Genomic DNA, 15,925 nt, shown 5'->3' on the forward strand with positions numbered 1-15,925 from the left:
CCTGACCCAGGCCCTTCAGCACTGTCCTGTCCACTTCCTGGGTCCCTGTCCATCTTGTTTTTCTGCTGTGTAGCTGCAGCAGCCACCAGTCAACAGTTAACTCTGATCTGCGCTGGCATGCTGAGGAGGCAGGTGGGGAGTCTGCGAACAGGGAGCCAAAAGATGCACCCTCTGAGTGTTGGCCCCCATTCTGGGCAGAGACCCCACCTGATCCCAGCCTTTCGGCATGGCCTCATCCACTTCCTCTGTACAGTGGTGGAGCAAGACAGGCAGGGAGTGATCAGAGACCACTTGATCACTGCATTGTCAGTGCCCCCCACAGCATGTGGCCCATATAACTACTGAGCACCTGTCCACCCTGACCGCTGCCCTTCGTTTTTGGTTTTTATCAGTTTTTACCTTTTTTTTTTTAAACTTTCAAATAAACACTAAATTTCCCGCAGATGTATCAAAAAAAAGAAATGGCATTATGAATGGGGGAGGAAGCACAGGAGATTCAGAGCTGCATGTGATCTTCATCATGTCCTCAGTGTGTATGGTGTCTGTGAGGAGCCAGTACTGGGACATGTAAACAAACCCTCTCAGTCTGTGTTGGAGGGAGCATATAAAAATGCGTTGGAAAACTGGAGAATACAGATCTGAGTTGAAGGCAGATTTCGTATTGTTTCCAAAAAGGAGTTAGTAACATAACTAAGAGAAACAGGGTTGTTTTTTTTGTTTTGTTTTTTGTCAATTTGTTGCTATTTGTTGTCCTTTACAGTCCTTGGGGTTTTTTTCTCCCTTTCTTCAAATAAACAGATTTTTTTTCTTCTTTTACTTTTCAAAATAACATTGGATGAGTAAATATTGAGGCACTGTACAGCAGAGGCAGGGAAAACGTCTGTAATGTTGGGACAATAAATTTTGACATGACTATCAACAGAAGGTAAGTAGTATAAAATACCTTCCATTTCTAAAGCACCTTTCATCCAAAGATCTTAAAGCAGTTTACAAAGGTTATACTGTGCTTTAAGGCCCAGCCCTGTGTTGGGGCAGTGTTGAGCTGTCCTGCCTTAGGGGAACTGGGGGAGAGGCTGTGCCTCAGGAAAGCACAATCCTTCTCATGTGTGCAGGATGGTTTACATAGATTGCATAAGCCTTCTAGACTGGTGCACTTTGCTGTTAATAGTGCCTTTATGGACTAGTGTGGAAGGGCATGGAAGTGTCCCATTTTTCCCTTTGGAGAGAGGTGCTTTTGGGAGAGAGGAAGGGAGTAGCAGCAGCAGGGACTGTGATTGACCTTGGTCTGTGTCCAGGGCATGGAATGGAGAGAGGTTCCTTGTGCCTCATTGCCTACTTGTTATTCCTGTACAGTGATGAATAGACTTAGTATTTATCAGCATTTTTTTGTTTATTCCAATTACATAGTATCCAAACCACTTCCCAGTTTTGTGCATATTGCACCAGTTTGCACTTGACATGAAATTCTTAGGAAAAAATGAGGCAATACAATACTGTGAACATGTCAGTGTATATATAGACGTCAGGTATGTGAACTCCATAAAATAGGGGGTGTGTGGCTTTTATGTTCTCACCACATATGATGATTCCAATAAAGGCCTGATCTGTCCCTCATTGAAATGAATGACATGACTTATCTTTGCTTCATTGGGGCCATACCTGGTGCCCAATTCTGATATTTACTTTTCCACATAATTCAGTTGAAGTCAATGGAACTATACATGTGAGAGAGGCTACATGACGGAGACTGTACTGGCATAGTCCCCTCCAGTAGATACAGCGTACACCATACAAAGAGTTTTTCTGCTGGTGTAGGAGCACCATCACTCTCAACGTTAGCTAGCTAAAAGCATTGTTTTGTTAGCACAGCTGTGTCTACATGGGAAGTTTTGGTGACATAATTATGTTAGGGGCTGTGGGTTTTTCACACTCCTGACAAACACAGCTGTGCCAATATACATTTTATGTGTACACCATACCTAAAATTAGACTTTGGAGTCAGAGTTTCTAAGATTGGGCCCTTAGTGAATGGGGAAAACAGATAAGAACAACCTCCCCGCCACACACTTATTGAAGTTTTCTCCCCTTTGCCAGAAAGATGGTTCCTTGCTGTTTTTCCCCAGAGGCCCTGACCAGGTTAGGAAAAAAAAAATTTTTTTTTTAAATTAGCTCATATGTTTTAAGAAAATGCTGTTTACATAGGTGTTAGCACCTCTAGAGTAGATTTTTTTAAAAATATGTTTATACATACATAAGCTCATCATGCTAAACACAACCTTTACTAGGTACTTATTTTTTAAACAGTAGGTAGAAAAATAAAACACCTTTTTTCTTCATCTAGATAGGACCTAAGAATTCTTGAACTCTCGCTCTACTGGATTGTTCACATGCCATACTCCTGGGGGAATTCTGCATCACTGTGCACGTGCAGAATTCATGTCCCCCGCAGATTTCTTTGCTTTCCTGCAGAAAAAGTCACAAGAGCAGTCATGCGCTCCTCCCCAGCAGCTCAGGGAGGCTGGTTCAGGCACCTGGAGTAGCCGGTAGAGACATAAATCACCGTGGGGGGGAGGGGAGGCTAGGCAGTCGTGTGTGTGAGAGAGGGAGATACTCTGTCCCTCTTGCTCGCTATTACAACACACTCTGCATGGAGGGGCAGGCCTTTGGGGTGTTTCTGAGGAGGTAGGTGTGGGGCAGGCTCTGTCCCCTCAGACAGAGCAGAATGTAGCAGCCTGCCTGCTTAGTGAATTGTTCCCATTTTCTTTGTAAATTCCCCCAGGAGTATAACACAGGTGTAAAAGTTTGAAGGCTCCTTTACATTGCCAGAGTGGTGTAAAGGACAGTATGGCCTTATAAATGCTTATGATGCTTTAGTGATTAGAACTGGTCTAAATTTTGGACTGAAAAAATTTCCTATCAAAATGTGCTCCATTACTGTTGGGGGGTGGGGGGGGGTTGGTGATTTCCTCCAACGCTCCCCACTTCCATTCTCCATCCCTTGTATTGTAGTTTAAATAAAATACCAAAATAATTGAAACTAGCATGATTATATTGCTTTATTTTGACAAATGAAATATGCAGAATTTTGAAGAATTTTTAAATAGTGTGCAGAATTTTTAATGTTTTGGTACAGAATTCTTCTGGGAGTAATTACAAAATGGAAGGTTGCTCTGTCCCATTTGGGTTGTTCTCCTATAGTATTTTTTTACTATGATAAATTTTCTAGTTAGGTATATCTTTTATGATGTAGAAAATAAAAATGAAGAGTGCTAAGTTATTTTTGGTGCCTTATAGCCAAATTTGAGAGACTGGGAGAATATTAAGTCCCTGGTCAAATGTTTTCCATGCTACTTTTTCTTTGAAAACTAAAAATATGGCTATTTTGAGATAATTATGACTAAGATTGTTCTGTAACTTCCATATAGAAAATCTTAGTGCGACTCTTGCTATAACTCTCTCTATAGGATGCACAGAACCCAGGAGGGACTACTCTAAAATGTGTGGTTAATATTTTTGAGGACTTAGTTGCTAAGAAAGTATTTTAAAAATGTATTCTACAGTCTACACGATTATGGGCAGGAGGAGACTGCAGACTTTAATTGTTTCATGTAAATATAGGTAAACAAAGAAAGAGACTATAAAGGGCGTGCCTATTGCTTCTATTAATAACACTTCCTTACTCCCTTTCTCCACATCTTTCTATCATATCCCTTCTTAGTGTTCTCTTTTCTAAGCTGAATAATACCAGTCTTTTTAATCTCTTCTTATATGGAAGCTGTTCCATACCCTTAATAATAATAATTTCTGTTTCTATGTACCTTTCCCAATTCTAATGTATCTTTTTTGAGATGAGGCGACCAGCACTGCACACAGTATTCCAGGTGTGGGTATACCATGGATTCATATAGTGACATTATGATATTTACTGTCTTATCTATCACTTTCCTAATGGTCCCTAACATTGTTAGCTTTTTTTGTCTGCCACTAAACATTGAGCAGATGTTTTCAGAGAACTATCCACAATGATTCCAAGATCACTTTTTGAGTGGTAACACCTAATTTAGATCATATCATTTTGTACGTATAGTTGGGATTATGTTTTCCAATGTGCATTACTTAGCATTTATCAATTGAATTTCGTCTGCCATTTTGTTGCCCAGTCACCCAGTTTTGTGAGATCCCTTTGTAACCCCTTGCAGTCTGCTTTGGACTGGTTTACCCCTTTTTCCAGATCATTTATGAATATGTTGAACAGTACTTGTCCCAGTACAGACCCATGGGGGATACCACTATTTACCATTCTGAAAACTGACCATTTATTCCTACCCTTTGTTTCCTTTTAACCAGTTATTGATCTCTGAGAGGACCTTCCCTCTTATCCCATGGCTGCTTACTTTGCTTAAGAACCTTTGTCAAAGGCTTTCTGAAAGTCCAGGTATACTATATTCACCCTAGTCTATGTGTTTGTTTACACCATCAAAAAATTCTAATAGATTGGCAAGGTATGACTTCCCTTTACAAAAGCCATGTTGACTCTTCCCCAACAAATTGTGTTCACTATGTGTCTGATAATCCTATAATTGCCAGGATCGCCTCTGGAGCCTTTAAAAAAATTGGTGTCCTCCAGGCATTTGATACAGAAGCTGATTTAAATGGTAGGTTACATACCACAGTTTTGGTCTAGTGTTCCCAAGAAAGGGAATTTTCACTAAAATTATACACCTCCACTTTGGTGAAATTCCCTTAGCCACATTTGTTATAACTTCTTTAATGTACTATTAGGGTTGATGCAAGCATGTGCCAAATGTCATAAAATATTCAAACTAGAGATGGAAAACACCTGTTAAGTCATTTGTTCCTCTTCAATGCAAGATTGTTCTCTATTGTATGTGAAGTAGCCTTTTGTGCAGTGTAATTGTAAATATCTCTGACAATGGGGATTCCACCACTTCCTTTTGAGCTGGTTACAGAATCTAATATATCTTACTCTTGGGGAGTCTTTCCTGATATTCAGTTCTAAATTGTCCCATTTCTTAATTTAATCTCATGAGATTGTACAGGGCCACATTTAATGAACCATATTTGCATATTCATACAGATACCATGACCTTCTAATGACAAGCACGTCAGTTGAATCTTTTCCCATCTAACACAATCCTCCTGACATCTCCAACATCCAGTAGTGTCTTACACCTCCATTCCGCCACACTTTCAGCTATGTTTTACACCTGTAGATGTCCTCCAGAGGTCTTCACAAATCGTACTTCATACTGGACTCTGCAAAACCTGTGGCTGATTGAACAGTAAAAAACAGCGTTATTCCCTGTGGTTCAGTCAGTGTGAGAAGACTTTGATATTCACTCTAGAAGTGAATGACTAAAGCAGTAGTTTTAGGTAGTGGAAAAAGACAAACATTATAACATTTTTCAGCATTGCTATTCTTTAAGTCAGTAGAGATATTTTGGGATTCTTTTTGTTCTAACTCTTTCAATATGTGAGTGTAGGCCATAACTCAACATAATGCAGTAACTTTACAAGTGTATTATTGTGATGGTGTTGAGAGGCTAGTGACAGTGGGAGAGGGAAACTAGACTTTTGTTTCAGGAGTAAATTACAATTGTGTGAAAGAGAAAAGTAGCACTAAAACTGCATTAAAAATGAAGTAAAGTTACTAACTTCAGTGCATAAAATATTTGTAATCTCTCAAAACAGCATCTTTATTCTTTAGGCTCCTTGTAGGCTTTTTGTTTGATGTTCCTGTTATAATTAAATCCAAAAATTACAATCTGACTTGTGAAAGAGAGATATGTCTAGAAAGACAGGAAAGACATACATTTCCAGGTCAGACCACAGAAACATTTGTTTTAACACCTTGTTCTCCAGGAATGGCTAGTACTTATTGCTTCTGAACAAACCAAGCCCCTCCCTATAGCCAAGTTTACACTGCTGCCTCTGGAAAGACATACAAGTATCTTTATTTACTTGGAACTACAGCTGGTTGGAAAATATGATTAATGTTTTTGTTGAAAAATGCTGATTTGTTGAAACTATGCAAAATTAGGGTCTTTTTTAAAAAATGGAGAAAAAGACCTTTTGAAATAGTCTAAATGATTTGTTTGGACAGTTTATAAACAAAAAAATTTGCTGTTTTTGGGTTAAAAATGACTTTCTTTCCGTATTTGAGCTAATTAGACTGAAAAAGATATTTTCAAATGTTCCAAATCAAAGCACCTTGAAACAATCAAAAAGGAAACATTTTGATTGACCCAAAATGAAAATAAATGTTTTTTTTTTGTTTTGTAAATATTTCAGATTTTAACTTTGCATTTTTATTTGAGACTGTAAAAACGTACATAAAAACGGCCATACTGGGTCAGACTAAAGGTCCATCCAGCCCAGTATCCTGTCTACTGACAGTGGCCATCTGACCCTCCGGGTATGTGGCTAGCCCAGCCAGCTGAGGCCACACAGTTATTTTTAGCATGCTAACACAAGCAGAGCTAGTGTGTATCTGTATAGCCGCTTTGGAAGGCACACACCCAGATGCAGTGCAGACATACCCAGAGAAACAGTGACTGGAAATGGGAAAGGGCTAGATGAGTAAGTAGGAGAGTTTGAATCAAAGTCCCTAACAAAGTCCCTGAACTTGTTTTCCCTAAAAGTAACCAAAAGGAAAAAAATTAAATGTGAACGTTAAAAGTATCCTGTGCCTGAGAAGTACCAGCCCATGTGGTCTGTGCCCCAGAAGGAGTGCAGAACAAAACATAGCAGGCAGTAAAATGCTAACTCCTACATTGTACTCTGTTTATAATCTACCAGACTGGGATGTGGAAAAATTTAGTCAAAGGAGCATGGGCCAAACTCTGTCCTCACTTATAACAGAGTGAATCTTTAGCACGACTAGGCTAGGGAGATAGGGTGTGTGTTAAAGCTGTTTAGGTAGGCCCTCCAGGTGTTGACCACTCCCAGAAAATACATTTTTAAACATGGCTGCCTATGTTAGGAGCGAAGTGGTGTTAGCTAACCGTTTTAACTGCCATTCACTTTCCCAGTCTAGATAAGACCTCGGAATAGCTCCAGTGAGGTCTTTGAGAGAACGCTAGGATTTATTGTATTGTAACTGAGATCCAATTTTGGTCCTAAATCTTTTTTTTCTGGCTACAAAAGTTGAAAGTGATCTACTATAAAGCTACTACTTATTAATATAAACTTCAAACATTACCAGTATCCCTATGTCTGAAGTCTGCCAGTGAATAGCACCAGAAGTACAGGATAATTACAATAGGATCATAGAAATGTAGGGATGGAAGGGACCCCTAATGGTCATCAAGTCCAGTCCCCTGTAATGAAGCAGGATCAAGTAAACCTAGACTATCCCTGACAGGTGTTTGTCCAACCTGTTCTTAAAAACCTACACTGATGATTCCACAACCTCCCTTAGAAGCCTATTCCAGAACAAATTACCCATATAATTAGAAAGTTTTCCTAACATCCTACCTAAATCTTCTTTGTTGTGGATTAAGCCCGTTAGTTTTTGTCCTACCTTCAGAGGACATGGAGAACAAATGATCATCCCTTAACGTATTTCAAGACTGTTTTCAGGTCCCCACTCAGTCTTCTTTTAAGACTGAACATGACCAGTTTTTTTAACCTTTCCTCATCAGATTTTCTAAATCTTTTTTTGTCATTTTTGTTGCTCTCCTCTGGACTCTCCAATTTATCTACATCTTTCCTAAAGTGTGGTGCCAGAATTGGACACAGTGCTCCAGCTGAGGTCTCACTAGTGCCAAATAGAGCAGGGGAATTATCTCTTTTGTCTGAGATACAACACTCTTGCTAATACACCCCCAAATTATATTAGCCATTTTCACAACTGCGTCACATTGTTGACTCATAGTCAAGTTGTGATCCATTAGAATCCCCAGATCTTTTTCAGCATACTACTGCCTACCTAGTTATTCCCCATTTTGTAGTTGTGCATTTGATTTTTCCTTGCTATGTAAAGTACTTTGCACTTGTCTTTATTGAATTTCATCTTATTGATTTCAGACCAATTCTCTAATTTGTCAATGTCATTTTGAATTATAATTCTGTCCTCTGAAGTGCTTGCAACCCCTCCCAGCTTGGTGTCATCTGCAGATTTTGTAAACATGCTCTCCATTCCCTTATCCAAGTCATGAATGAAAATATTGCATAGTACCAAAACCAGGACTGACCCTGTGGGACCCCAGTAGATACACCCCTCCATCCTCCAGTTTGACAGCAAATTATTGATCACTACTCTTTTAGTACGGTCTTTCAACCCGTTATGCCCACACTTTAAAACCATTTAATCTAGACCACATTTCCCTAGTTTGCTCATGAGAATGTCATGTGGGACTGTTAAAAGCTCTACTAAGCTCAAAGATGTATCACATCTACTCCTTTCCTCCTATCCACTAGGCCCGTAACCTTGTCAAAGAAGGAAATTAGGTTAGTTTGGCATGATTTGTTCTTGACAGATCCATTCTGGTTCTTCCTTGTAACCCTATTATCCTTTAGGTGCTTACAAACTGAATGTTTATTAATATGTTCTAGTATCAGGTATCAAAGTTTTTTTTCAGGTATCAAAGTTAGACTGACTGGTCTATAATTCTTTGAGTCCTCTTTGTTCCCCTTTTTAAAGATAGGTACTATGTTTTCCCTACTCCAGTCCTCTGGGATCTCACTTGTCCTCTGTGAGTTCTCAAAGATAATTGCGAACGGTTCCAAGATTGCTTCAGCTAGTTCCTTAAGTACCCTAGGATGAATTTCATCAGGCCCAGCCAACTTGAATGCATCTAATTTCTCCAAATATTCTTTAACCTTTCTTTCCCTATTTTGGCTTGTGTTCCTTCCCCCTTGTTGTTAATATTAATTGTATTAAGCATCTGGCCACCATTAACCGTTTTAGTGAAAACTGAAGCAAAATAGGCATTAAATACTGCAGGCTTCTTCATGTCATCAGTTATTACCTCTCCTTCCTTGCTAAATAGAGGACCTACACTTTCCTTCCTCTTTCTCTTGCTCTTAATGTATTTAAAGAACTTTTTCTTATTGTCTTTTATGTCCCTTGCTAGATGTTTCATACCTCAAAGTTAACTGTCATTCACCAATCACACAGATTAAGGTTCTTGCACAAGGTCACTTCAGGCAAAGCTGGCATTAGAACCCAGATCTCTAATAAGACATAACCACCTTTCTTTGCCACACAGCTTTGCAAAGGAACAAATAAAATTAAGTGCTTGGTAATTGTGACAGGCTGTACCAGGCTTTTGTGGCCCCTGCTGGAGGCCCCATGGTGCTATTACACTCCACCCCAGGAAAGGAGCAGTGAAGCTGGGTCCTCCAGGCTTGCCTAGAGAGATGTCATGGAAGCAGCCAACCAGAGTCCAGCAGAGTCAATAGAAGGAGCTGTAGGGCCTTAGGCAGGTCAGTTCCTGGCTGGGACCAGAGGGGCAAGGCAGAGAGCTCCTCTCTGGCCAGAGGAGCTTGAGGGATAGCCAGAGTTTGGTGCTAGCTGCATTGGCTTAAGCTGCGAGAGAGAGGACCTGAGAACTTTAACCCAGAGATAATGGGTGAAGATAAAGGGACCAAGTAGGAAAAGGCCTAGGGAAGTAGCAGCAACCAATTGAAGGGAGTGGTACACGACTGCTGTTTATAGAGTCCCTGGTTTGGAACACAGAGCAATGCGTTGGTCTGGCTTCCTTCACTGACCACTGCTGAAGTGGTATAAACCCCCAAGAAGGGAACAAGGGTCCTTTGGAAGCCTCAGTGAAGGGCTGAATTTAAAGGGCCCAGAGCCTGGGCTCAAGATGCTGGTGAGTGCACATAGATGGTTTTGTTGGACTTTTGTTACCCTGGAAGGGGTTCATTTTGATTGTGTAACCCAGCTGGAGGACCAAGACACCGAAGACTTGCTAAGTGAGGTTGACAACCTACAGGGGGTGCTAGGAGCGGGAAAAGGACCGTAGTACTGCATGCAGCAGCAGAAGGTGCTCAACAGACAGGTGTTCTCTGTTACAGTAAGGCACACTAATGCAACGTGTGTGTCATCCTGTAGCAGCTAGACGACATAGAGATTTGACTCTGAAACTGCTTCCATGCTGAGGGATCTGGTTGCTTAGGTCAGTGGCTCTGAACCGTTCCAGATAATTGTATCCCTTCCAGGAATCTGATTTATCTTGCGTAACCTCATTTTCACCTCACTTAAAAACTACTTGCTTACAAAATCAGGCATAAAAATACAGAAGTGTCACAGCACACTGTTACTGAAAAATTGCTGCTTTTCTCATTTTTACCATATAGTTATAAAATAAATCAATTGGAATATAAATATTGTCCTTACATTTCAGTGTATAGTATATAGAGCAGTATAAACAAGTAATTGTATTAAATTTTAGTTTGCACTGACTTCGCTAGTTCTTTTTATGTAGCCTGTTGTAAAACTAAGCAAATATCTAGATGAGCTGATGTACCCCCTAGAAGACCTCTGCATACCCCCAGGGATACATGTACTGGTTGAGAACCACTGGCTTCGATCAAGTGGAAGAATCTTGTGTTTACTTCTAGGATGGGTCTACAGAGTTCAAAAAAGTGAGCCTTTAGAGTGCTGTTGTGAACCCCTACTAGCACGAGTCTGTCAGCTCAGGCTGGGAGACCCGTTTCTGTGGACTGCATAGACATATCCCTAGGGGTCCTGAGTTAACTCCCCAGAAAAGAGCCAAACAGAGGCATTGTTACATCTGGCCGTGCTAGTCTATAACCACTAGACCACAGTCTGCTCCCAGAGCTAGGAAAAGAAAGATGCTCAACATTCTCTTGAATTTGTGTGGTGTTAATATTTGTTTTACTGTTGCACTTCAAATATTCTTATTTGATTAAAGGGAGCTGCTCCTTTAAGAACAGGGTGTGGCACTTCATTATACAGTATGTTTAAGACTGAGAGCAATGTGGGAAATCTTGCCTATTTGTCCTAAGTGGACGACCCTGCCTGGGTAAATAAGCTTCCAAAATGTCAGAACTAGATTTAATAAACATATCATTCCAGAATGCAAGTCTCCTTCAAGGTGTAACTCTAGCATTTACGGGAGAGATTGAATGCCTCAGGGTATTGCTAATGAGTAGTGCCCTACTAAAGTCATGGTCCATTTTGGTCAATTTCACAGTCATAGGATTTTAAAAATCATACATTTAATGATTTCAGATATTTAAATCTGAAATTTCATGGTGGTGTGTGTGTGGGGTGTCTCAAGGTTATTGTAGGGAGGTTGCTATACTGCTACCCTTACTTCTGCGCTGCTGCTGGGGGTGGTTCTGACTTCAGAGCTGGGCGGCCAGAGAGCAGTGACTGCTGGCCAGGCACCTCGCTCTGAAGGCAGAGCCGCCACCAGCAGCAACACAGAAGTAAGGATGGCCTGGTATGTTGTTGCCACCCTTACTTCTGCATTGCTGCCTTCTGAGCTGAGCCCTTGATCAGCAACCGCCGCTCTCTGGCCGCCTACCTCTAAGGCAGCAGTGCAGAAGTAAGGGTGGCATGGTATGGTATTGCCACCCTTACTTCTGCGCTGCTGCTGGCAGGGCGCTGCCTTGAGAGCTGGGTGCCCGGCTAACAGGTGCTGCTCTTCGGCTGCCCAGCTCTGAAGGCAGCGCAGAAGGAAGGGTGGCAATATCTGACTCCCCTAATTGGTGAGCTGTAGCTCACGAAAGCTTATGCTCAAATAAATTGGTTAGTCTCTAAGGTGCCACAAGTACTCCTTTTCTTTTTGCAAATACAGACTAACACGGCTGCTACTCTGAAACCTAAATAACCTTGTGATCCTCCCTGCAACTCCCTTTTGGGTCAGGACCTCCAGTTTGAGAAACGCTGATCTCCCCCCATGAAATCTGTATTGTATAGGGTAAAAGCACCCAAAAGATCAGATTTCATGGGGGAAGGCCAGATTTCACAGTCTGTGATGTGTTTTTCATGACCGTGAATTTGGTAGGGCCCTACTGATGAGCTGTAGAGTCTTTCAACCAGCTTGAATCCAGCCCAGCTCAGCAGAGAGTAAAAGTTGCTCCCATCCAATGGATGTTTTCATGGCCCCTGTGTAAGGTAAGTTTCATGGATCTCAGTAACCATTCCTATGGCACACTCACTACTGTATTTGGCACTAGCCAGCAAGCTCTTTGGGGCAAGGACTGTGTCTTACTATGTGTTCGTACAGTGGTTAGCTCAAAGCAGCCCCATGCTCAGCTGAGTCCTCAAGTACAGAGTTTCTAAACCCATGGGTTGCCACCCAAAACTGGGTCATTAGAATGTGTCAAAGGGTCATGGGGCTGGCTGGGCTCAGCTCCCCGCTCTGGGTATTGTGACCTGCTGCATGGGATCACAGCACCGCTCAGATCTGGCCTTTCTGTCATGATTACGGTGGGCTGGACTGGTCAAATTTGAGTGAATGGCACTGCAACCCCATTCACCGGGTCTCAAAAACCCTTCTCACAAATGTGGTCTGGCTGTCCCCAGAAGTTGCAATGCCCAGAGCGAGGAGCCGACCCAGCCAGCCCCACAGGACAGGAGCTGAGAGGGAGTAATTGTTTTCAGGTTCTCCAGTATTCCCCCCACATATGATGCACTGCCCCATGCCCCACAGCCAGACAACACCCAGTCTTCCAAACCCCCATTATGCTCCCCAGTCTGGACCCCCCCATGTACCCTTCCCATTAGCCAGGCGACTCCCCCTCTTTCAAACCACCCATCCTGGACCCTGCTGCTTCCCAGCTCCTTCCTTCAGGCCCACCCCTTTACCTTCTGCCTCCCATGGGTTGTGTGTGTGTGTCTTTTGGGGAGTTGTTGACTTGCCAACCCTCTGCCCCATCTCCTTCCCCCAATTCCTGCCCCATCTCCCCCAGAATCCCAATTCCTTCCTCACTACACCCCCAGATTCACTCCCAGGCTCCCAAATCCCCCTCTTCCCTTGTCCTCTGTCCCTCCATGGGAGTTATCTCGGCTTTTCACCTCTCCCTCCAGTTAACAGCTGGGGAAGCCCCCCTACCAGAAACGTCTGTTGTGGGTATGTGAAATATTGGTTTGGACCCCTCCCTTTCAATGGACCTCTACGGGGCATGGGGAGGGGGAATCAAGTCTGAGGGCACGTCCAGGTGGATCTCTGGGTTGCAACCGGCCATCATGGTTTACAAATGGGTCCTGAATCTAAAAAGGTTGAAAAACAGGGTTCTGGTTAGAGCTCCTGCCTCGTGGGCCAACACCTTATTAACTATAAATTTGCAAGAGTTAACAGCATTCTCACTGTCTCTTTCTCTCTCACGTATGCACAACTGTGAGTGTGTGGAAGAAGTTCTAGCTCAGTGGTTTGAGCACTGGCCTGCTAAACCCAGGGTTGTGAGTTCAATCCTAGAGGGGGTCATTTAGGGATCTGGGGCAAAAATTGGGGATTGGTCCTGCTTTCAGCAGGGGCTTGGACTAGATGGCCTCCTGAGGTCCCTTCCAACCCTGATATTCTATGATTAGTTCTTTTTAATTTAATGATTTTTGAGCTAGACTCATGATTTTGGGGTGTGTGGTTCAGGACCTTTTAACGTATATGTGTTGTCTCCAAACTGAGGCACTGTGAAACCATGGATTGGAGAGGACTTCATTAGCCTCTGCTTTAAAAAAAATCTTAGCAGATGCCAACTGAGCGTTCTCTGCAATGATTTTTTTTCACTGATGTCACGATTATCAAATCCATCTTTATTTTTATATTTGGTCACAGACGTGAACTTCATTAAGCTCCATTTACATTGCCGAGTTTACACATTACAGCTGTTTTCAATTTTCTTGGTTGAAAAAAGCATGGCACTTCTTTTTATTTAAGTTGGAAAAATGATTGTCATTATTATACTTTCCCTTACAAAACTCAAAATCCCCAGAAGGGACTTTGCTCACACTTTCCAAAAACAAATTCACCTTTTGATAGATACCAAACATGGAAAATTTCAGAGTGAAAGGTGAATGTTTTGGAACATGTTGTACATATGAAAATAGGTTATAACTGAAATTATTTTGCAACCTTAGCTACAGTGCTAGCTATGTGACTCATATAACATTTAAGAAGACCTGCTATTATAGGAATTGAATCATGCTAATTTAGTCAGGTTTCTAGACAGTTCTGTCACTTTATAGATTACTCTTCATAGAAGTGGGTATCTATCTGTCTTTTAGAAAAAAAGCAAACGCTCCAACAGATCAACCATTTAAAGAATGTATCTTCTCCACAAGGTTGTTTAATCCCCTTTAATCAGGAAGTAGCATAAAATAAAATGTTACGGGTTTATGATATTTGGAATAACAATATCTCATTTGCCAAAGGTTTGTGTGATTTGGTTATGTGGTGGCTGTGTGTGGGGGATCACTTCATGTTTTAGTGTAAGCAAATATATTATGCTAGGAGCATAGAACGCCTCACAATGATCAGAGGCTGGATCTTAAAGAGCAGTCTACGGCTATCGTCCTTTAATTTAGGGGTTAGGGTTGCCAACTTCCTAATCACACACAACCAAACACTTTTGCCCCACCCCTTCGTCGAGGCCCCACCCCCACTCACTCCTCCCTCACTCTCCCCCACCCTCACTGGGCTGGGGCAGGAGGTTGGAGTGTGGGAGAGGGTGCGGGGTCCAGGCTCCAGGAGGAAGTTTGGATGCAGGAGGGGACTCAGGGCTGGGCAGGGGGTTGGAGTGCGGGAGAGGGTGTGGTGTGTGGGCTCTGGGAGGGGGCTCAGGGCTGAGGCAGGGGATTGGTGTGCGGGAGGGGGTTTGGGCTCCAGCTGGGCGGTGCGTATCTCAGGTGGTTCCCGGTCAGCGGCGCAGTGGGGCTAAGGCAGGTTCCCTGCATGCCCTGGCTCCATGTGGCTCCCGGAAGTGGTCCCCATGTCTAGCTTCTAGGTATCGGGCTGCCAGATGGCTCTGCATGGTCACAGTTTCTGGCCAATGGGAGCTGCGGAGCTGGCACTCAGCACGGGAGCAGCGCATGGACCCTACCTGATTGCCCCTCCACCTAGGAGCCGAACATGGCGGCCGCTTCCGGGAGCCATGTGGAGCCAGAGCAGGCAGGGGAGCTTGCCTTAGTCCCACTGCACCACTGACCAGACTTTTAATGGCTCGGTCAGTTGTGCTGACTGGAGCCACCAGGGTCCCTTTTTGACCAGACATTCTGGTAGAAAACCAGATGCCTAGCAACCGTATTAGGGATTCTCAAATTGTGGGTCTGTAGGGACTTTTTACTCAATCTCTGCATACAGTGCTGAGTTCAGTGCAATCTGGGGAGCCTGTAAACAGCAGTATTGTCAGCCCTAACTGTTAAAAATAATACTAGCGCGACTGGCAATTTCTGGTTTAAAAATGCCACTTGAAATGTACACCCAGGCCTACTCTCCACTCTAGTAAAATAACCTGTTCTTAATGAAAGTTGTCCACAGTGCAGCTTAACAGCAGAACACCAAAGACAAAGATCAAGCTATGTTTGATATCAGGTTTCAGCAATGGGTCATCCTTCTAGTGCATACCAGGCTAGGCTTAGAGGAAAGTTGGTCATTGAATTCTGCTTCCTCTTGTTGTTTTTTTTTTAAAGGGGAAGTGCATGCTGCTGAGGGTAAATCTACAGTGCTACTAGGAATAGGCCTCTCAGTCTGGGTGACAGACTACGGCTACTGGCCACCAAGTTGGCATGCTAAAAATAGTGGTATGGTCATTGCGCCTCTGGCAGCGACTTGACTAGGCACTGAAAGCTAGTGGGTTTTAGGGTGGGAGTGTGTGGTGGTGGTGGCGGTGGGGGGGGTTTGGATTTTGGAAAACAGTGGGAGAGAGGCCCTGGACTCAAGAAGTTTGAAAGCTTCAGCCCTTATGTATAGGACTGTTAATTTCTCTC

The 15,925-nt window shown here is 42.8% G+C and overlaps 1 protein-coding gene across 17 annotated transcripts in view; it reads left to right on the forward strand.

The window, feature by feature from the left end:
• Positions 1–15,925, forward strand: part of INPP4A (inositol polyphosphate-4-phosphatase type I A) — a 198,048-nt gene that overhangs the window by 94,508 nt on the left and 87,615 nt on the right. The window contains exon 1 of one of the 17 annotated variants that reach the window (XM_073352678.1): positions 903–925. The exons of the other annotated variants lie outside the window; for them this stretch is intronic. The gene's annotated coding sequence lies outside the window, so the exon portion shown is untranslated. Of the gene's footprint in view, positions 1–902; positions 926–15,925 lie in introns of those variants that run through there. 17 annotated transcript variants of the gene reach the window in all.

The sequence above is a fragment of the Lepidochelys kempii genome, chromosome 1 (assembly GCF_965140265.1).
Source record: "Lepidochelys kempii isolate rLepKem1 chromosome 1, rLepKem1.hap2, whole genome shotgun sequence".
In the NCBI taxonomy this organism is placed as follows: Eukaryota; Metazoa; Chordata; order Testudines; family Cheloniidae; genus Lepidochelys; species Lepidochelys kempii.